Source organism: Bombus terrestris, chromosome 4, assembly GCF_910591885.1.
Source record: "Bombus terrestris chromosome 4, iyBomTerr1.2, whole genome shotgun sequence".
Lineage (NCBI taxonomy): Eukaryota > Metazoa > Arthropoda > Insecta > Hymenoptera > Apidae > Bombus > Bombus terrestris.
In genome coordinates, this window is record NC_063272.1 from 7258613 (window position 1) to 7282679 (window position 24067).

At 38.8% G+C, this 24067-nt stretch overlaps 1 long non-coding RNA gene across 2 annotated transcripts in view; it reads left to right on the plus strand.

Moving 5' to 3' along the window:
• Positions 1-1647: 1647 nt before the first annotated feature.
• LOC125384836 overlaps positions 1648-24067 on the plus strand; it is a 41907-nt gene continuing 19487 nt past the window's right edge. The window contains exons 1-2 of one of the 2 annotated variants that reach the window (XR_007223643.1): positions 1648-3472; positions 16440-20764. This is a non-coding gene — a long non-coding RNA (uncharacterized LOC125384836). Of the gene's footprint in view, positions 3473-13984; positions 20765-24067 lie in introns of those variants that run through there. The other variant, XR_007223642.1, reaches the window with a different exon arrangement.

Below are 24067 nucleotides of genomic sequence, written 5' to 3' on the forward strand. Positions count from 1 at the left end.
CCATTGACTAAGATTTCGTTGCGTTGAATGAAGTTCTTATGGTATGAAAAAACTGGTGAAATATTCGATCTAATTATGAGAGAACGAAGCATCGATGCGAGACACGAAGAATGAAATTTTCGGAATGTACTGTAAGAAAAGAACTTTCTCCATTTTCAGGGGTCGAGAACGTCCTTGTAATAGCTGTATAGAAAGAGCGGAGTAGATGTTGAAGTTCGATGGGGGTAATAGGTTCGTCAAACATATGAGCTGTATCTACTTTGTTGGATGTTTCTATAGAAATTCTTTTGAGATATTCGTAAGCAGTCGTATTGTAGGTGTGTAAATTGGAAAGATAAAATCTCAGAATGGAAATTTCTAGTTTGCTCTTTGGTTTAGGTTTAACAAAGACGTGGCTCTTGGAAAAATATCTTTAACAGAATTTCAGTTATCATCATTGCCTGTATGTTACTACGATTTTACTACGATGTTACTACGAACTTTTCTTCGGGTATAATATCCATTCACATATATGTGATTATCGTTAACAAATTTATTAATATTAGCCATAAATAGGCCAGATTAATTATTATTACTATTATATATATATATATATATATATATATATATATATTTATTTATTCTAATGATAAAATTAAGAAATTAAAAAAAAGTCAATCAATTAGGTTTCTAAGTTATTCATCCATCGACCAGTCAGTATGCAAATTGATTTTTCCACTGCCTTTTACTACGATATAATAATTCTTATCTAAGAAGCCGGTTCTAACGTTCTATCTATACTTGAAACGAAGATACTAGGCTGCTATATCAAAGAATTTCCATCTATTTTAAACGCAAAGTTAGCTCCCATTGCAATTAGCATCCGACTTCCTCCCGCGAAAGTGCGAACAGGTTACCGTGACGCATCGATCAACGACGCCTCAAACAATCCAGTATGGTATTCAGCATAGTCAACCTGAAATTATCGATCATCTCGCGGAACCGGTTTCGTTTTAATTTCCACGTTGATTTTCCAGCCACTATCGAAGAACGCGACACCAATGGCGCGATCGACGCTGCCAGTTTCGCCATATAATTATCCATCAATTCCTCTTCTCATCTATGTACGTCGCGACAGAGAATTTGACCTCTAATTCCATCTCGCCTAAACTACGATTATCGTAAAATTTATGGACAAAAATAATTGTTTAGATATTATCAAATATCAAGCACAGTATGGTAAATACAAAATACATAGATTTTAACGTAGCGTTCGAACTACCGTGACTACTATAGGCATCTGTACATAACGCTATTTTTTAACAGAGTGCTTTTTCTTTACGAGATTCGATACATATACTTGGACTTATTTAATTGCTATACGAATACTATAGTAAATACAGTGGTGTACGAATACTTTTTGCAGCCACTGTAATTGAGACAAAGACCCACATTCACTACAAACTACTGTAAGCTACGCTAAAGTTTTCCAATACGAGCTACGATGTTCGCCTTTAAATACCAAGTGCTGCTATACAAAATATCGTGTGATACATTTTCCATGCTTATCTGTCGCGAATTATCTGATTTTTAAATACTCGCATATTTGTCCAAATTGGAATATCTTTATCACGAAAACTCTGATACCGATCGAAGCTCCTTCGAACGACTTAAAGATCGCTAAAATAATAATATCTATTCTCCGATCGATAACCGTGATACGTTAGTCTGGCTAACAATTTAGTGATACGAACGTCCATCTACCAAGCATCGAGATAGATTTATCGCGCTGTTATTGGGAAATCGAATGCTACCAGTTTCGTGATGCATCCGCGTAACCACCCAGCGGATTCTCGGCCGGCGTCGCGACGCGGAACTCGACCTCTAATCCCGCTCACCTCCACCGTGGAAATAAACTGGAGGCTTCGGGGGATCGCGCAGCTTCTTTCAATCTCACCGGAACGAGGCTTAAAGGCCGGAGCCAAACGAACGAGCGAAGAAGAGACGGAAAGAGTGCATCCACTCCCTAACGATCATTCATCCTTTCTCACCCTCGATCCCGGAATGAAAGAATACAGACAGCGAGAGAAAGGGGGCATCCTCGCCGAACGAAAAGAAGGGAACACGCTTGGCGGAGAGGAGCAAGGGATGGTTAGAAAAAGAGAAAAAGGCGAAGAACGGGGAAGAAGAGGAAGAAGTTGAAGGAAGAGGATAAAAAGAAGAAGCGACGAGAAGGAGGCGAAGAAGCAACACGGGGGTGAGGCAGAGAGGAGGCAAAGAAGCAACACGGGGGTAAGGCAGAGAGGAGGCGAGTAGGAACTCTCGTAAAATCGATTCGACCCGTGAGAGAGAGACCACCAAAGAGATAGCCGCTTCTCGGGCGCCCGAGCTGGCATCGTGGACGACTGCTGCTGTGGACCGACCGCGAACAAAGTCTCGTATTGTGTTGGCTGCGAGCGCAGCCGGGGCTGCTGGGAATGGTTAAGTGATAATAATAACAGTACGAATTTTTGGAATAGTTTATACCGGCCTGGCTGCGGGTTGGGGACTCTCGCTGGAGCGGTGGTGGACTGCGTTGTGGTGCATTGGACGAAGAGGAAGAACGAGAGAGGTTGCGGAGGACGAAGAGACAGAAGAAGTCGACGAAGAGGAAACAACGTGCGAAAGAAGAGGACGATGGAGAAGAAGAAGAAGAAGGAAGCAGAGGAGAGGAGAGTAGCAACACATTGGCAGAGGTACCAGCCAGCACGGAGAGTGCAACGAGACGCTGTGTGTATGGAGACTTGGTATGGAGGAGCGTCAAGGGGGAAAACGAAAGAATGAAAGAAAGAAAGAAGGGAAAGAACGAGCAGCCGGGCGAAAGAAAGAAGAAAAGTAACGTGCGGTAGGAAGGGGGCGGCAGTCGGTGGAGACGATACCGAAGAGCCACTCTCTGTGCTCTTATACACGAACGGTCGATGAGAATGTTCGGTGGGGGTGGTCGTGGAGGAACCAACGGGGAGGAGAGGGTGCGCGAGGGTGGCGCGCGGGGTGAAGAGAAGTAGCAAAGCAGCGAGCGAGACGGTGTATGGTGGATGATGGAGGAAGGAAAAGGAGGAGTAACGCGAGGAGGACGAGGATGGTCGTGGTTGAGGAGAAGAAAAGAGGATGAGGGGGAAGAGAAGGAGAAGGTGGCGGCACCCGATGAAGAAGAAGAAGACGCTCTGAGGATCGAGTGTGTGGATGGAAGGAAGAGGAAGGAACGCACGGTATATACGGAGGTTCCCGGCAGAGAGAGGCGCAGCAGGCGAGCAAGGGGGAGGAAGGCCTCAGGAGGAACGTCGAAGAGAGCGACGGAGAAGGAATAACGTTGGCTGAGGGAAACGAACGCGAGAGAGCGAACGAGAGACTGTGCGAGAGAAAGAAGGACGAAGAGGGAGCCAAGTGAAGCCAAGTGAAGTGAAGTGGGGCCGCGGGACGGACGCGGTGGCATTGACCCCGTATAGTAAGTAAGGTAATGTGAACAGCTAGCACGCCTCTTCTCTCCTCTGCTCTGTCCCTCTTCTTCGACTTCTTCTTCTTCTTCCACCTCTTCTTCTTCTTCTTCTTCTTCTTCTTCTTCTTCTTCTTCTCCTCCTCCTTCTCCTTCTACTACTGTCGCTGTTGGTTCCTTCTCTCTGTTCACCTTTACGTCTTCGTTCGTCTTCCTTCCCGGTTTATCTTTCCGTTTGTCTCCTTTTCAATTCGTTTCTCTGTCTTTCGAACGCGAGAGCGTTCTCCGTTTTCTCCTGGCCTCTTCTCGCTCGCGGCCAAAGGGTTCCCATCGGATATTGTTCGGTCGGTACAACAGGGTGACCTCAGGGTGGACAGCGACCTCGAAAGCACCTTCTATCGGCTCGCTTCCAGAGTCATCATCAACGCCCGGAACGCTAATCACGATGCGAACGCGCGCACGATCCACTCGCTCTGGCTAACCGATTTTCGATCGCGATGAGCGAAATCCTATGTATCCACTTTCTCGACGGATGGGTTGTTTCGTCTCGTGGTAGTTTCGTGGACTTTGATATACGCACGATATATCTCTAAATTTTGAATCTTTGCCATTGGCTATCTATGTGTACTTTGATCAAGTTTAATTCATTAAGGGTATACCGCGTTAATTCAACGTTTCATTCGCAACCCCGTTCTGCAACGAGTTAACGCTAATAAGTTTTATCTTTCAATATCGTGGTTATAGAAGAATCTGTATCATTTTTTTTTTTAATAATCTTCGTCTTAATCTCCTTTTTATTCATCGTTTCTATTACTAATTTTTTCCTTTTCTGGGTTCTGTAATTTTATAAATTTTCGCGATATCATAGTAAACTACTTTTTTTCCAAATGAGAGAAATTTTCGAATTCGTGTTACGAGTTTCTAGAACAACAGCGAATAAACTACTTTATTTACATAATTTCTCGATAATATTCCGTTTATATAACTTTTACAAATTATTCCACTACTTTGGTCTTTACTAGGTTAATTCGTTTTAACGACGATTAAATTAATCCATTAATTAATTTCTTCTTCCGTTTCCTGCCGAGTTATTCCAATTTTATTACCTAATGTAAATAACGATTAATTATTTCGTTCCAAACTTCCCTGCTCGCTTATTGTTCATTAGAGATAAGGATTCGTTTCACGTGATCGCCGTCATCGTGACACGTGATCCATTTTCATTTTTTCATGTACAATGTCCTTCGCACGTAACACCGATAATTTCTGAATATCAAAGTTGAAGGAGTAAACAAGAATAAATAGCTTTTTGGGATTTTTTCGAACGAACAAAATATTCTTCGATCTATGGTACCTATGTGAAAACCTTCGACACACTTCGTGCGTTCAAGAAAGAATTTTAGGGCTTTTTATTGAGCATCGTAAACTGAAATCCCAGCATTAAACGTTATTTTCAATTCACGATAAAGCTACGTGATTTTTCTTTTTAATTTTTTATCCAAAGAAAATTGAAGAAAATTTGAAATTTTGAGATTCTTGTCGAAACTTCGCCCATTCAGGACAAAACTCTTGACGAAAACTTTGCGCATTCAAGAAACAACGCTAGAGCTGAAGGTTATTTTCAGTCGAGGACGAAGCTACAAAATCTGTTCGAGAAATTTTTATTCAAGCGAGATAATTCCAATTTCTTAGATCTTTCGATTTTTGTCGAAACATACGACGTACTTTACGCGTTCGACTTGCCACGAACTTCCCCTTAACAGTTCCGGTATTAACGTTATTTTCAATTCGCGATAAAGCTACACGATCTTCAAATTACTTGTATCAAGTTTGAGCTGCGCCATCCTCTACCTACTCGATACACCCACTCTTCTGGCAAGGAAAGAGAATATAGCCTTGTCGGTTAAAAAGAAAAGGGCTAAGAAAGAACCTGGAGGGAAAGTAAATAGCAAACGATATCCAACGAACGCGATTCGACCAACAACTCGCTCCGCTGCGAACCAAGCCAACGGAGAGGAAAGATACGATAAACCCTGGTGAAGTCCGGAGGCGCGAAGATCGCGTGAAGTCATCGATAAAGCAGACTTCAACGCTTCGATTCGACCTTCCACGTTTCCCCATCAAGACCTATCCAATCGATACAGAAGGAAAGAGAAACCACGTCCTTTCGAGGTATTCAATTATCCTTCGTGAACAACTTGGAACATTCAAATATTATTGGGTCGTTCGAAAGGTTCGTTTTTCGCTATGGACTTCCCGAATGATCCAATATATATTACTTCTGTAATATCGTTAAAACGATACTAATTTCATAGAGTAACTATTACGAATAATAATCAATGTAACAATTCGTTTCTACAGATATCTTAAAAATAATCATTTTTCCTCGTTAACAGGTCGACTGTCACGGTGGCCATGAACGACTCACGTCACTAAATTTTTTAGAATGATTCGAATAAGATAAATTTCCTGGATCAAAGAATTTTCCACGATGCGAGTGACTTGGGTTTTTTCTTTTTTCTTATTTATCGTTTACCGTGTTATTTCCTGGTATCAGTGACTACAACATTATATGTATCTTATAAATGCACGGATAGCGAAATGCTGTTTACATGCTTAATTCGCTACACTTGCCACAATTAGCGCTGTTAATCGGTAAATGATCAGTAGTTGGTTATCAGTTAGCAAATTATCACGGTTTGTATACTTCTATAGACAATGCAAAAGATCAGTTTATTTAGACGTTATCGGCAGGTAAAAAGTTTGTAAATGGAGAATAATTCTTTGGAAAAATGAAATATCGTGATATCGTGTATTTCAAGCCATAGTAGTTGGCAGGATGAAACGTATAAAACTCGTGTGGCGGTGAACGCGTTAAAAAATAATCGATACAGAAACCGTATCATTTCGAAGTATTCAATTATCCTTTGTTGGATGGAACAAGCTGGAATATTCTCGCGAACAGAATGAGCAGGACGAATGATCGTTTCGGTGTTCCGGGAAAACAGGCTTCCGAGGTTCTCGATCTGATGGAAAAGTGTGTGCCATGCGCAGCACAGAGAAACAGGGTATGGAACGGTCTCAATCAGGAAAAGGATTCCCACGGGATATTGTTCACTCCGGTGGATATAGGCGGTCGACCTTTAAGCTATTCAGTGACCTCGCCGGCTTCTGACGTTCGATCCTGAACGTCGTCTCCCTCCTGTTCCTTCTTGCTGCGCGAACGATAGACGAAACGAGAAACCTGAATTTCTCAATTATTCGTTAGGCTCAGCGTTATACGATGATATTTGATTCCATATTCATCCGATCAACTCTCGCTTTCGTTGTTTAGAACAAGGTTAATAAATGTATAGGGGAATGTGCTTTGTTATTTCTTTATTTTTAATTCTTTTCTAGCTTTTTATTTCTTTTTCTTCGTATTTGGTTTCGCTATTTAACTTTTCTTTCGTTTGTCTAGTTACAGTATGGTACCACGATATCTTCGAGATTTTACGCCCAGACGATACGTTGAGTTGTATTTTGCTTCGATTAATCTTTTTCTTGTCTGTTTCGAACGAGGGTTAATGATAGGGGAGAATGCAACGACTTTCTCCTTGAAATTTGGCTTTTCATTCGTTTTTATATCTTTTGGATGTTGTTCGGATCTTTTCATTTCCTTTCTCTTCCTATTTCTGCTCCGTTTGCACAGTAAGGTATATGTTAGCACGATTAGTTCGATATTCTTACGTTAAGTTGCTCCAGTTTCTACTCTAAAACAGCTCTGTCAAAGTGTTCCACGCTCTGCATTATGAAGATTCCTGCATTATATCGCAGGACTACACAGTTTTCGAGAATCAGGTATTTCGCGACGTTACCAGCGTATCTGGGTTGCAGCTCGGCTAATGTCATTACGTTATGATACTGGATCTCGTCGAGGTTCTCAATTACGTTCGTTGATACTATCGCGTTATAGGCATTAGAACAGAATGTTACAAAGTACGCGATATTCTCTAAAAGTTCTCTGCCATTTAGAATACCTGGATAACGATCGATGACTTCGAATTCATGGAATCGCGCGAAACTTCCAATATTCACTTACGATAGTCGTATTGAACGCCATTGTGTTTAATATAGCATGCACGTGCTAATTAATTCAATCGAAGCGCATTAATTAGTAGAATCTTCGCGCGATTACAAAAATTTCATACAAAGTAAATGAAACGTAGAACCTTGTAAAAAGAGAAAAAAGAAACACTTCGTTAAAAGATAAGAACATACGCACGTGCCTTTCGTAGCCACTCTATTTATGGCTTATAGAATATCCACAAAAAGTGTAGTAACATTATTAATATAACCGCGCAATTTTCAATGACAATCTACTTACGTATTACGATTTCGATACGCTCTGATTTTGCACGGTTTAAAATGTTTTTCAATTTCAATTAAAAATCCAATTATCATTTAAGTGCTAAATACGACGAACGCGCCGAAGTGAACAGAAATGTGCACGTCTGTAAATGTGCAAAGAAAAAGTGAATAAAAATTTCTACTTCGATCGAAAGTCGTCGCTTCCGACACTCAACGTCATTCGCCCTTTCCACTTCTCAATCCCAACTGTTACGATAATCTGTCAAATATCTCCTCGTAAAAACTGCAGCAAAGTACATACAAAAAATTTAAAAGGAAAAGAAGAATTGCCAATATCTAATCGTACGAAAATTTCTGCAAATTCCTCGTCAATCTAACCGAACCTTATCTCTGTTATGCCCTTCGATGTGGCCAGTATGCAACGCGTTTAAGTCCTGGCGAAATCGCTCTATTACACGCTTGTACACGTTCGTGACGTGGCATTTTAATTCGAACGGGTCGCTCGTCGATTCCGGAGGAAACCTCCTTCGTTGCGGCTTATCTGGTTCGGTGCTCGTTATCGGTGCTGATAGCACGCGTCGAGGAAGCCGAGTCGCTCGGAGGAGTAGGAAGAACGGTCGTCGAGGACGAAGAGTACACGTACGCGATGCGGTTCGCGCGCGTGCATGCACGTACACGGTGCGCACAAGCGGGCAACGCACACGGCTGCGCGCAGATGTCTTTACGAGCGAATGATGCATGCGTTCACGTGAGCACCGACGCGAGCGCATACCAGGAAGAATCTCGATGCGTAGTGCCGTGGAGAGCGGAGTTCGAGCTACTTGAGCGCACACCGCGAGCCAGCCAGAGCGAAGCTTGCGTGGGTGGAGACCGTGAGACGCGTGCTATGGCCACCAGAAAGCGTTCTCGGCGCCCTATTTTAATATGTCACTGCAATTGGAACGAATGTGCTGTCTTATGGACCATATGGAGAATTCTTTTCTTCGCTTCTACATTTTTTTTTTTATTGACAACCGCCGCAACTTTGGCTACCAATGTTTGAAGATATTTTTAATTGATGTGATCATGATCATTGGTATGTACGAAGCGTGTTCGAGGATTATTTGATCAATTTGACGTAATAGGAATGTAATGTCAGGTATTTAATATAATAGCAATTGGAAGGATTACAACGTTTCATGGGACAGCACGAGGAACGTTTGACGTTTTTTTTTTTTTAAGTCTTCTTTGTTGCTTGTCGCGAATAGAAAATCGTCGAAGATATTTTAGTCGATGACTACGATGAACCGAGAGCTATTTAATTTAATGTAACAAGCATCCGAACGATCGCTTACGTTGTATAGGGCAATGCTAAGGATTTCTTTTTCGTTCTTGTATTTTTCTTTTCTTGCTTGTTGCGACAGTCGCATCAGCAAGGAATTTCATGAATTAAACGAATACGTTTTTCAAGGTTTTCTGAATGGATCCCTGCAGTGAATGTTTTATTTCGTAGAAATTGAAGGATGCCTGAATTACTTTTTTCCTGTATCATCTATGTAACAGTAACTGTCAAAAGGCGCGGCAATTAATTATTAATCTAACTTTAATCTATTTCATCATCGAATATGCAATCACCTTTTAGTTTCTCGTTGAAACCCAAGGTTGGAAAAATCTTGCGTATACGGTTATATTATCGCAAACTTACTGATTATCAAGACGATAGTCTACTTTGGCGGCTGATTACGTATCTTCGAAAAAAGGTAACTGTTTGAAATGCAATTAGCTAATGACTGGAACGATTTCTTGTACGAAGAAAATCAATGAAGTCGTTTTTCTCTATAACAAGGCGCGCAAAAGCTTCATCTTCCATTTCCAATTTAGTTTTTCATAAGGAATCATTCCTTCCTGGTTGTACAAGAAATGCCAAGACACTATACTCTATACGATTAAATTACAATTAAGTAATTGAAACGATAAATAACGCGAATGTCAAAAGAACAAAGAACAATTTTTTATTTTTAGTAGAATCTTACCAATCTGAATCAATTAATTTTCAACCAATTAATTTTCAAAATTAAGAAGATATATTTGACAATTTGAAGGATATCGAAGAACATCCAGCAATCTCTTACTTCTGTTTCACGTATTATACTTTTCTTTTTGCTCTTGCTTCGGCAAACAAAAAGATCGTTAATATTCCTAAGAAAACATTTGAGACAAGGATCTATGATACTTCGAACTTTAGAAATTTCGATAATACCAAAAAACACAATTGGGTGGAAAAATGATCCATAGACGGCAACGTTTAACAGACATTTTCTATCAAATAATCACAAGATGAGGAGTGAAAAACTTGTATATCGATTTGAACCAATTATTCGAAACAAACAGGAAAAGAAGAAAAGAACCTTGATGGACATCCAGGACCAATTTAAACTTCTCGCTTCCGTTGCACCGTGTATTTTTTCCGTGTTTCCCGATGATATCGCGTTTCCCAGGGCGACATCGATTCTCACAGGGAACAGACGCGTTAAGCACGGCCCTGACGCGCCGCTCCGCTCCGCTCGAAGCCTTCGATGGTATTCCGGCGCGCGTACGCGAGCAGATCGCGATGCGTTCGGGCCTTTTTCACGCGTCACCGTGTCGGCGACTTTCACTTTGTTTCCTGCTGCTGTAGGCGCGCCTAATATTCGATTGTTTCGCGCATTTCTCGACGACCTCGATGTTACCTGCTCGCCATTGACATGCTCGTTGTCGTCGTCGTCGTCGTCGTTATCGTTGAAGATTTTTCGATGTCGAAGAGGCTGAAACGCGCGGGTTAATCGAGCGTCTAACGTTCGAACGTAACGTGCATTATGTAAGGGTTGCTTGTGCGTTGCGCAATGCGCGCGCGTGTACACGCGTCACGCGTGCCGAGATAGCGATTTGGAGATCGTCACGTTGCTTTCACGCTGAATCCAAGCGGAATCGTGTTTTTTGGTTTGACTTTTCTTTTATTATAAATACACCGCGGATATATTCTTCGTAGATTCTTAGTTTCAATTGTTTATCTTGTACTTTGTATAACAAAGACCGCCGATTACTTTTATCGTGTAAGATGCAATAGAACTTTGAAAAATTGTTTGATAATGATCGAATGATATTATCTGAAGATTAAAGATAGAAAAATGAATAGAAGGTATCGAAACTACGAAAATATATAAAGATACTTAAAGTATAGTACGATATTTGGCAAGCGAAATAGATTTTCTTCGATCAGATTTCGTTTCTCCGATCGTCTTCGTAAAAATATTTAAATTGAGCGATATTTGAAAATATACTTCGATCGGATATATTTTGATGCCACTAAAATACGAAATGATATAAACCAAGTAACCAAGGCTTTATATTTAAACGATGATTAGATGACACATATGTATGTAGTAGATACTAAAGAACATTTCGCTTTGAAGTTTCTGATTATCCGAAATAATAATGTTCTTCGTATGGACAATTTCCTATAGCAATTTCACAATCGTTTATCAATTACACGATATCAAAACGTTAATCTCTTATTAACAAAGCTGAACCAAAAGATTTTCCTTTAACGAAAGAAACGTTATATCAACGTCGAATATTTCTTTTATGTAATCATCGTACATATGTACATTTTTAAATATGGTGGTAAATATTATCATATTCTGTAAAAATTAGTCACATTCATTTTGTGCCATTGAAACTTTAAATTCATGGCAGACCTGTTTGCAAATGTTTGTTTACTGAAACCTTGTGGAAAAATAACGAGCACGATAAGTGGACGATTTGCGGGTAAGAGACGAGCGACAGTGAGAATGTTCACAGCATTTGCAATAATCCTGAACACCTTTTAAACCTGAATAATATACGACCATCTCGAACCAACAAATGGTGCAACAAAAAGAAAAAAAAATACAATATTCTTTGTAACAATGCGAGAGAACACCTGCCTTTCTCAATCGAATTGTTTATTTTCTGAAACGACCCTGTAGATTTCTTGATTGTAAAAATTACTTTAACCTATGCACGGTTGAATGTATCCATCGATATTCGCGGAAAAATGATTTTTACATAGTATATCGAGTTACTTTACGATATTGTATAACCAGCATTATAATTGTCACGTAAATATCGTTTTTTAAACAAATATTTTTGCCGTATTCGAGTGAAGCCTGTGCGAGGCACGGTTTGCATCGGGACAAATGGAGTAACAAAGAGTCGTTCCTTTCTTGTTTTTCTTTTAATGCTTTGACAATGTCTTTTATAAAGAAACACCTGTCTTTTGCATTTAAATTGATATTTGAAAAATCTCCTACCACCTGTTGAATCACTCTCATTCAATCTCTTAGAGAAACATTCATCGATTTGATATAGAATTGTTCCTATAGATTCGATTATTCTATGGTGTTACATTCGCGTCGATTTTGTAGCAAGTGTTACCAGAACAAAAAATGCCTTTCTGCCTATTTAGATTTGGTTTTCCAATCTCGAGTATCGATTCTGTGAAAATAAAAAAAAAAAAAAAAAAATAAAGAAGAACAGAAATAATATTATTGGAGGGGTTAATTGAAGGGTTGAAGGCTAAGATTGGTATATTGGATTCTTAATTAATCCTCTGTTGGCAAGTCAAGGGGAATTTTACGCTTGAGCTTCTTCGCAAAGAATTTGTATTTTTATCGAAAACCCTTTTAATGAAAATTGAAGTTTTATTTATGGAACGTGTAATATAAATTTAATTGAATCAAAAGGGTCCTCGTTATCTAATTAAGCATGAAATTACGTAAATGCAGGTGACATTTTTAAAAACTGCCACGAGTCAGAAAAATGTTTGAATATAAAACAGAAACAAATAATTTTAATCATACCAACTTAATTTGTACATCCAGTAAATGCCCTAGACTTTTTATCAAAGATATTTCATACAGATATAGATAAATATAGATACATAAACATAGAACAGCAACAAGATCAAGTTTAGATATAAGTAGTCCAAAGTTTCATCTGTGAAATTCCCCAATGTTGTGAAGTAAACGCGAAATAAATTTTTCTGACGGAATAAATGGAAAAGTAGAATTCTAAGATTAGTTTATTCGATTCTTAATTAATTTCAAGGTGACACGATACGCGGTAAGGGGTATAATATAGTGACGTTAAGTTGATTAATACAGAGCCAACAATCAATATCCATTCAATTCGTAGAACAAACAAATTACATGGTCGTACGTCATACTCTTATACAATGTGATCTATTAGGAACACTTCAGCCAATTACATTTAATACCACGAAAAACAGTAAACCGCAAAGGTAAAAACAATTACGGAGAATTGTGTATCGTTAGTAGACAGACTACCTACCAATAACATATTGAATTTTCAACAGAACACATAGAAATACGCTAAACTGTAATCGTAAAGAAAAATCATTAACAACGCTGGACATGCTGTTTAAAACTACTGTTGAAGTGACTCAAATGAGACGCACATGCATTCGTATTACGTAATTACCTTGCGTTTACTTAACGTTACAACTTAACGTCGATTAAACTTCGACAAGAGGAAGACAGTAGTGAAAATTCAAATACTATGACATTCTTGTTTTATTTCGAAATGAACATAGATAATACTAGAAATCTGGAAACATCTACAAATTTACGAAAATTACCATTTTGTCTTGTGGATCCTGTTGCCAGAAATTTGCTCAATTTCTGCAAATATCTAAATACGAAAATTCTTCAAGGCTCGTTATGATTATCGATTCGAACGTATCTAACGTCTAACATATTCCCAAACATTCCAATTCGTTTTGTCCTTTCAGCAATCTCCACAATCTTATCTAAATGTTTAAATAAGAAAATTCCTTAAAAAAAGAGCCGTTATAACAATCAACACGAACGTAGCCGTGTAACGGTAAATAAAAAAACTAGAAGCGAAATCTCAAGGCAATGCAGACATCAATTTCGTCATCACGTTTCAGGCTCCTTTTTCCTCGAGATTCTGCCGAATCAAATAGCAGCTACATCTGACAAGCGATAGCGCGAACAACGAGAACGTGAAAAGAGGATCGGGCATCGCGTTTCCAGGCGAACGGCCAACGAAAGGCAGGCGTTCGAACGGCGCGCGTCTCTCGGACATTGTTTTTTTTCTCGGTGCCAGCATCGACTGTCGCAACGCAGCGCGATTGCCATTTCTGGCTTGTTGCGATACGCGGACGTATTAGTCATAGGCGCTGCATACCGCACGGAAAATTGAGACATCCGACAAGGACGGCCACAGACTTCTACCCGAGTTAGAAATTTTAAAGAACGCGAAGTGCCGCGGAGTCTATGCAAATGCGTAACACACTGTCGAACGTTCGAGCGAACGTAAGCGCAGTGCGAACTGATACGCGCGCGTGTACTGTAAAAGCTAGAGGCGACCGCTTGTGCAACCTTGACGATCGAGAATGTGTTTGACCTCCTCGTCGCGGATAATCTTGCTCCTCGCCACCTCGTTAATGCCTCGCGTGTCCTTAAAACCATCGCCTCTTTACCCATTGCTCTCGCGCTTTTTTTCTCTGCTTTTTTATTTATTTATTTGTTTATTCGTTTATTAAGTTTCGCTTCTTTTTTCATCTGGACTTGCTACTTTTGTATCAACGAAAAAGGGAATTGGTTGAAAGTATGTAGGTTGTCTGTTTGGGCTTATCTTAGGAACTGTTGTGGATCTCTGGTTGCTTTTTGGAGGTTATGGCTGTTTTCCTTTGATCTCTTGCGTTTTCTTGTTTTTCTCTGGCTTTCGTTTCAACCGTAAAAAAAAAAAAAAAAAAAAATAAATTGGTTGATAGTATGTAGGTTGCTTGTTTGGGTTTATTTCAGGAGTCGTTACGATTCTTTGGTTGCTTTTTGTAGGTTATGACTGTTTTCTGTTGAACACTCGCGTTCTCTTGCTTTCCTCTGGATTTTGGTTTAAATCGTAAAAAAGGAATTGGTTGATAATACGTAGCTTGTTTGTTTGGATTTACTTTAGGAGTTGGGCTTATGGATTTGGGTTGCTTTTTGAGGTTATGTCTGCTTTCTTTTGATCTCTCCCGTTCTCTTGTCTTGTTTTGGATTTTGTATTAATCGTGAAAAAGCAATTGCTTGGTAGTTGTTTGTTTTTGATTACATTAAGAACTATAGTTGTATAATAGTTGTTTGAAAGTTGATAAAAGTACTATGGTTACATGGAAAGAGATGTATGGAGAGTCCATGTTGTTTTTTTTAACAGTGAAGTAATCGATGCTCGATTACTTGTTCGTTGTAAATTCAATTATTATTTTATTCCATCGTAATTTTTATTTAATACGATTTTCGGTTTTTTCCCTGTTTTATAATTTGTTACTCATTTATGATCATAATGAAAATCATCTTGAGTATTTGGTTGGCTTTAAAGTTACACTCAAGAGTTTTAATTCGATTCTTCTGTATATTGATATTATTAAAATAAAACTTGTTCCGCTATAGATAAACTTCCAAAACGAAGTTTCATTTATTAAGGATGACCTTACATCGACCAGAAGAATAGGGAAAAATATAAAAAACGATCTTAATTGGATTTGTTTAAAAAACGATTGCATTAATGCAAAAGGAGAAGAAGAAAAATAAATTATGTTGAAAATATAATGGGCAAGAGAGAGAGAGAGAGAGAGAGAGAGAGAGAGAAGGGAGAATACGACCTGCCAAGAATCACACTTCTGTTCGCAACCAATTTGTTCTCCGCCTATTACTTTTACTACCATAGAATCATCATAAAACGGCTCTCCCTCGGAGTCAATTAAAATTCACTTCACCGATCTAACGACACCAAACACCAAACACGCTGTTCAACATTCCGATTCTTATCCAGTCCCAACGCCCGGAAGTACAATTTCGATATTCTTATCGAACATTGGCTCTGCTAAAGGCGAAGCGGACGATTTTCAAAGGAATATTTTTATATAAATAACGTATATTCTCCGATAATAGACGCGTTTAAAATATAACGAAAAATACATGTTCTTCGATTACTATTTAAATGTAGAAAACATCGTGTCTTAAATTTCGTATTTTACATAGGGATAAGACGTCCAAAATGAATTTTACATTATATTAAGCTATTTCGTAAACAGCGTAGCATTTCGAAATAATTCGAATTAAATGAAACTCAACATTTATCCATTCGAAATAAAATGTATCTTAGCTGTAAAATGTGTAAGACGAAATTTTATATCTGCGTATATACTTATTCGATCATCTCATACTTAATGTGATTCTTCCATATATTAAGTTATCCGAAAAGTGTCTTTCTTTCGCAAACGTGTCTTTTACAACAGTGCAGCTTCATACAAACGTGAAACAAAGTCTGCGAAATGTCTGTGGTGTTTATCTCAACAGAACAAAATCGACCGTACGTAATTTAACAAAATAATATAAAACAAAAAACGTTGTGCGTCTATTATTTCCTCATAAAACGAAAGAGACTTTTCGGATAAACTAATACTAAATAAGAACGAATATTTATCTATCCACAATCGAATCGATCAAGATCCAATTGACAATTATAGAAAGAAAATGTTGATTTTCATCTTCGAGTATACATCATACATACGAATTGTATATTTAAAGAAAAATTTGATTTTTGATCTTAGAGGATGTTGGTCCGTTGTTCATGGTCCGGACAGAAAAGAATCGAAGCTCGATGGTATCACGTGGCATCGGGGTCCTCCCCTTTTATCCCGTAGCGGAGGCCGCGTGTGTCCCGGCTTCTTGAGGTCGAGGAATTTAATAACGGACGAGGTCGAAGTCGCTCGCGCACACTCTCGAAAATGAGAGCCCGAACTCCGGACACACGCCGCTGGTCACCAGAGAGACGAAGAGAAGGTTGCGCTCATTCATAGGAATTTTACAGGTTGTCAGGCAGGTTTGACCGGCCTTTGTCATGGAAGTAACTCCGTGGAGACTGAGCGCGGGGCCACGTATGTATGTTTGTTCGTTTAGGACGGCGACGAATCACGGATGAATTTAGACGAGAGCACACGCCGCGCTTATACCTGCGCGACCACGCCAAGACGCGACCCTGTCACCTCGGTTAGGTTATTCTCAGATCGATATAGTCGTTACGATGAGGGAAAGATTGGTAAAAAAAGAAAGCAAAAAAAAAAAAAAAGGAAGAAAAGGGATTGGAGATACGAGGAAGATTGAAATTACATTGGAATTTCATTTAGTCGACACTATCGAGAGATAAATAGTTCGTACAGTAATTACAGGAAGTATGAACACATCGGTGTATTTGTTGTAGCATTTTCGAGTTAATTAATTGGGTATTAAATTTCGTATTTAGCTTTTACATTATTAGAAAAATTTGATATTGCAAAAATGATACGTAGAACCTGGTAGGAAGGTACTTTGTTGAAAATGAGGATGCGTGCTACTGTGTAACGGCAGTTGCTGAATTTACGTTTGACGAAATTAACGAATGTCGTTTGCATTGTACAAGCTTTAATACCGGTTTTAACACTTGAGCGAAGGATGAATCCTCTTCACGAAATAAGATTTTCGATGAAACGAGATTAATTCTTTCGTTATGGTATCTTCGTAACTAAAGATATTTTTCATATACGAATCGACGTAGTTTCTACTAATATCGAATATTTATGCGCTATACAAAGTTGTCGAAGAATTCGGAATTCTTAAGATTTCCTGCATTTCTGATATAACTATATTTCACAAAATTTATCCAAATCTCCTTTCCTCTACCTTTTTGTCAATTGCGTGTATGATTCTAAAGAAGAGTTACAAAATATGGAGCGTTTACCATCAGAAAAATATATTCACCGTGTTCCATTGACTCATGAAAACGTGTCACAATGTCAGAAGATAAAAGTATTACTGAACTATACAACTAAAAGGAACTTTCAAGAGTTGAAACACGTGATTAGATCGAAATTCGTAAAATCTTGACTTACGTCGCTATGATCTTCGTTCTGCTGTTTAATAACAAATTAATACAAAAGGAACACGTATAAAGAACAGGTATAGAAACAATTTTAAAGAAATATTAGAAACGTTTCTCAAACAATGAATTATCCGCATCTCATCAGCTAAAACATGATCTTTCCCATTTAGTTGAAAAGTTCTGTCGAACCTAATGATCGTGACGGAACACGGTGGCAACGTTAATAGAGTCATCGGTCAGAAAATCCTGGTATTGTCGCGTGCACGTTCCCCGTTGGCTTGGAAATCGAGTCTCAAACATGTTCGACAGATTTTTGCTGTGAAAGTGGCACGCGGCGGCGGAATCACTAAACAGGTATTTAGCGCGCAGTAGCGAGCAATCAGGATGAATTCGGTCGTGAATGTGTTTCAACTTTCAAAATGCACCCGCCGTTGTAGCGCCACTTGGCTGAGAAAATAGCAGCCGAATACGCGTGGTCGTGAACGATCGCGTGCTGAACGAGCTAGACATCGCGCACTTTCTTACGCACCGTGTTCTCCAACTACGATCACCGCGACGATGTCTCGTCGAATCAGTGAGAACCGAGACGAATTAGCTGAATTACGACGATGCCTCTCGTCTTCCTGTGAGTTGTAACACGAAAGGACGAAGAAGACTGGAAAAACGCGCGAAAGCTTTGAAAAGAGGATGTGATCGCTGGTGAATTTTTGTACAGCGTGTTGAAGTAAGGGGCTATCGGTAAAACGAAGAGAAAGGATTAGGAAGCTGTATAGTTTAATATATTATAATTAGATTGGGGCATTTTTATGCATTTACAGGTTTAAAATTGCGAAAATGCAGAGAATTGACGTCAAATGTCGAGTGTAGGTCGTATGCAAACTATCGCAAGTGTAGTACGTACTTATTATAATATTCAGTGAACGAAATAAATTTCTACTTAGATTCCACGTGTTCAATTAGCTGTATAAAAATAGGAATTCCCATAGAGAATCGTAATCGAATTACGATCTTATTTCTTCGAATTGTACGATTCGAAATAATGTGAATATTATATTCTCTTTTAAACACGTTTAACTAATGGACACTGACTTAACTGTTGAACCATACAAATAAAACTGCAGTTTTGAAATATGGTACGACTTGAGCTTTCAGCCATAGTATTATTGGACAATTAAAATGTCCCATTTCGAAATGCATTCATTTTCTCGGTTTACATAAAAGATCTATTTCGGAAACGAACGCAACATAAAAAATTATCTGTTTTACAAAAGAAACGTTGTTTAATTTGTTTGGTTGGATCGATCTTTCTGGCCGAATATTAAGAAATATTGGCCAGTTTGAGTTTGCTCGAAGCAGAGAGATGGTTAAAATGTTCTTGAAATTTGAAATATGGATTTTTAAGTCCCCTAAAATTAAACCTAAATGGAAACACGTTCGGGCCAGGTAGTCGAGCAGTCATAATAGATTCTATTAAGTCCGGGCTATAAAAGTCGTAGGGAAACGTTGGAAGAAAGAAAGTGTCTTTAGAGTGTGTTTGCAACGCATAGCATGTTTCAGCATGTGAAATGAAATGTGACAAAAAATGCGACGTAATATCAGCTATCCTTTTTGTTGTTATACTAATGTTAGACTAATTTGTTAGAGAGAATGATAGCTTCTCAAAGAGTTATTAGAAATTATTAGGATCGAGGGAAAAATTTAAAGGAAGAGAAAGTGTGCGTTCGACCAGTTGGAATATTAGTATACTTCTAGTGTCTAATATAAAACACAAAAGAACGCTACTAAATACATATTACTACCGCTATTTCTTAAACAGAGAATAACGTTTTACTTTTTCTCGTTCGTCAATTTCATGAACAATTCCAATTCTAATTACTTTCTTATGCATTAATTATCTGTTTAGTTAAAGAAAAACTTTTTCCATTTTCTATAAAATATCGTATCGATAACAAAGAAACTGTGAGATTCTCCGATTGAATAATTAAATCTAAGTTAATGTGTCAAATCAAGTGTCTCGGAAAAATCATATATACCGATCCATTAATATTTACTCAGATCTGGGACGAATTCAAATTAGATTCAAATCTTTCGTAAAGTCTACGTAAAACCTAACGTCACGAAACAAATCATTTTTACAATTTCTTTTCCAAACGCTTAATCGCGTAATACATAAAATACACAAAAATTGATGTCGCAGTATTCATCAAATATTGGGTTGGCAACTAAGTGATTGCGGATTTTGTCAATACCGCTTAATGACACTTAGTTGCCAAGTCAATAATTCATAAAATAATTACCTAGACGCAATAGCAATCGTTAACCGTAAGAACCAAAGTTGATCGGTGATTTCATTCGAAAAAGATCGCGAGCGTAATCATGAAACGTCCGCAAACAGCTCGCGATCATTGTTCGCGAACGCTGTTCGCGAACGTGTTCGCCAGTGAATGCCGTGCACCTTTGGTGAGCCAAAGCGATTCTAACCGGAGGTTCGTTCGTTGGCCGATCTCGAGATCGAAGCTGGGTGGTCGAATCCTAATCGACTGACCAACGATTGTTCACACGAGTTTCGTTGGTGAACACACGGAGACGTAGGTGTGTAAATGGATAGATTATACATCGTCGATGTATCCCGTGCATGGCTCTCAGACGACTCGTGAACCGCCTCTTTTATCCGGGGCGCAATTGAGTCAACGGCCTTTCGAAAGAAGTAACGGTATACGATTATTACTCCTACCGAGTCTATACTCACGAAACTGAAACATTCGCGCGCGAGCGCCAGCCAACTCAGCCAAGCTCGAACGTTCGCGCACGCGTTTCGCAGCCTGGTTTATGGCTATAGACTGTGGCTAACGTTTTACGGCCACGGTGACGGATATCGCCGCCTTTTAAACGACACGCTAAGGCAAACCGGGACGAACGTGTTCCGGATCATCCAGCTTTGTATCATCGGTGGAACTCCATTTTTTTCTGAACTCGTCGGGGCACCAACGGCTTATACAATTGGCGTTCACGTAATAGGTTCGTATAATGCTATTCATTAATTTTTATGTAACAGGAGCTCTCGGTTGGATAGTGAATTCCAGCAGCAGACGTTCGATTAATGAGACATCGACGAGAATTTCGTTTCAATAAATGAAATTCTATTGACAAAAGCGTGCAAAGTAGAGTTCGTTGTCTCGGTACTAACCACCCTGTCTAGGTGGTTGTTTTTATAAAATGATGGTAAAATTTTAAATAAGATAATTGTTTTCTTCGATAGAGAGAAAGACAGGGTTTCTTTCGTTTCTCTGTTTCTCGGTGAAATTTGGTTTGAATGTTTTAGTTCGATCGAGGCTTCTAGTTGCATTCTATTTGGTTAGAGCGAAGAAATAGATTTTGTCTAATTTATCGAAGTACAGTATTGTTTATTATTTGTTCAGTCTTTTAATTAAGTCTTTCTGATATGCAAATAATTCAGTTTAATGTTTGATATATTTGCTGATTTACATAATTGAATCATAATGTTCGTAATTGGCAAATATCATTTTAATCAGCTACCATTCTTGTATATAAATTATGAACACAAGTAAGATTATTTCTGTCGCGTTAATTAATAATTTGAATGTATATAGCAATAAATTATCCTGTATAGATTAATGATTTTCGAACGAGCATCGAGTAAAAGACACGTGTATTCTTCAAGGAAAAGATATTTAAATTCGTTTTCGTCAAGAACGAAATTAATCGAATATATCTTTAGAGACAAAAAAAAAAAAAAAAAAAAAAAATGGAAAATTGGAAGAAAAGCGGCGACTGGTTAGTTCAACGTTAAACGAATGTAAAATTAATGAAAGGCTAATGTCCGTACTTTTCTTCGTGGTATTTAATCACGACGCTTGTTTTGATTAGAGAAATCGGTAATTGGCCAGGATCGCGTGAAAATAACCTACAGCGCGATTCAGAAATTGAGAAATCACAGACTACTGGAAACAACATTCACTTTAAATATCTTCTTTCTAACTGTAATTTTCCGTTTAATCTGCGTAATAAAAGATGAGGAATAAATACCGGCATGCTACATCATTATCTCACATCCAATACCTTCTTTACCATAATTACCATAATTAAATTAAAGGTAGAATAATTCGTAAAATAAAGTAGTCCTACATCTGCCATGCTATAACTTTATTCCAATCGTAGTAACATCAGTAGATCGATAAATGGTAACTTGCAGATTATAAATCTCACAATCAAAGTTGGTAAACTCTGTTACGTCGAATCGGATAAATCTCAGATGGCTTATCATTTAAAAATTCACACACAAAGCGTTACATGCCCTATAGTTCATCCTCTTATTGTCATACTATATACAAAATTTATTAACACCAGTAACATCCGACTAATAAAATTTCACCAACGACGTCGCTTCGATCGTGCGTAAGTCTATTTTCCGCGATAGTCGCGGGTCACGAAAGACCCTTTTTCCTTGTGGAGTCGCGCTCGAAGGGCAGTGCACGCACGGTGCCAGGCAGATACCGCGAAATTACGGTCTGCCGCGCAACGCGGAAACTGGTATTCACTTATTTCAGTCCTTATACGCCGGCGGTCAACGCGTTTAACCGATTCGCGAAGTGAAACGCAACGCCAGCCAGGCCGCTAATATTCCATCTTGACGAGGAGTAAATGACTTGGCCGTTGGAATGCGCACTATGTAGGACATAACGCTGCGCCGATATTCGCCGCGGTTCAGCGCGGACTATCGCGAAAAACCATTCGGTATTTCGCGATCCTCGCAACGGGCCTCTCCCTTCGCGTTCCTACGCCATAACAGATACAAGAGTGACGTATGGCCTCTGTCGAGGAGTTTCGCGTCGTCACGAAATTGATAAACGAATCCACCACAGACGAGGTACACACGATAGAGTTACAGAGTTAACGTAATTCGGATGGATGGCGAGGTAATTCGCGCTCCTACGTACTTTAATTCCAGAAATCGTCGATGCTGTATTTTCATTTGTATTTTCGATGCTTCCTATCGTTTGAAAGAAATTGAGAATTTAAGAGAAAATGGAGCAGGCCGACGTTTCTTAATCCTTCGTTCACCGCAGACTATTTTTAAATCATCTTTTGTCGTCGCGGTGCCTCAAAACTCGACTTAAATTGAAATCTATAACGTGCCAAACACGTTTGTACGTGCCATGTATGTTCCAAGCGCTCGTCAACTGGTCGTCAACAATCTCTAAATTTTGGAGACGAAATATTCCCTATAGATAAATAAATACACGTAGTAAATATTTTTCATTCGAATAATGCATTAATAACTCGCGTGTGGGAGGACTTGGAGGACCCCCTGGGGCCGGCAAACTGCAGGTTAAGAACTGCTGGTGCAGGTGATGAGGCTTTGATTCGAAGAAAGTGTGGTTAGAAGTATGTACGTTTTAACAGAGAGATTTCCATGCTTCTAAATATTAGAACATATCGCTGTAAGTAGTCGAATTACTGAAGAAATTTTATTGGAAATAGAGATAGAAAATAATATAATAATACACATTACAAATTATTTCCTTATTGGTCATTTCATCGAAAGACCGACTACCTGATGTTTATTAAAAATACGCACGAAATAACGAGAGGTTCTAGAACGAAATTTCTAAAAGTCTAGTGTTAACGAAGAGATTAAGTGATCGTGGGAGTGGTTTGAAATTCACGCCACGTATGAGAGTCTTCGAGTTTCTTTTCTGGATTCTTTGACCGCGAAAGGCCCCGGTAAACTCGTTTCTCTTGTGTCTCTTGGCAGCCGTGCGAATGCATGCTCTCTAATTTTACAATTATCGGGAGAACCGTATACACGCCGCTGTGTATGATATTAACGCGTTGCGAAAGGGTCGCGGCGAGGTTTCTCGTCTCTTTCACGGATCACGCGAGATCTTACGAGACGTTCTCGTTTTCACGCGTCTTCGTTATGATTCGATCGTTTGTTATAATTTGGCCCATGAAAGTATTTGAACACTCGGCGTAGAAAATATTCGTGCGTTATATAAAACGTTTTGAAATTGAAATTTCATTAACGGTATGATTCGTTAGCGCTGAAACCGAACCGAAAGTCTGTATAGAAATGGCAAGATATTTGTCGCGAATATGCAGAGGCTCTGTTTTACTCTTAACTCGAGCATTGTGTTTGAAATGTTGAATTTTACGTTCGCTCGATAAGTACAATTTTGATCATACGATTTGTCTTATAAATGAAAGAAATTATGAACCTGGCGGCTTAGATTTCTCACGTTTGTTGATTTCATATATTGGGTTGTTCTTTGAAATGGAAAGTTAATTTTATGATAATAA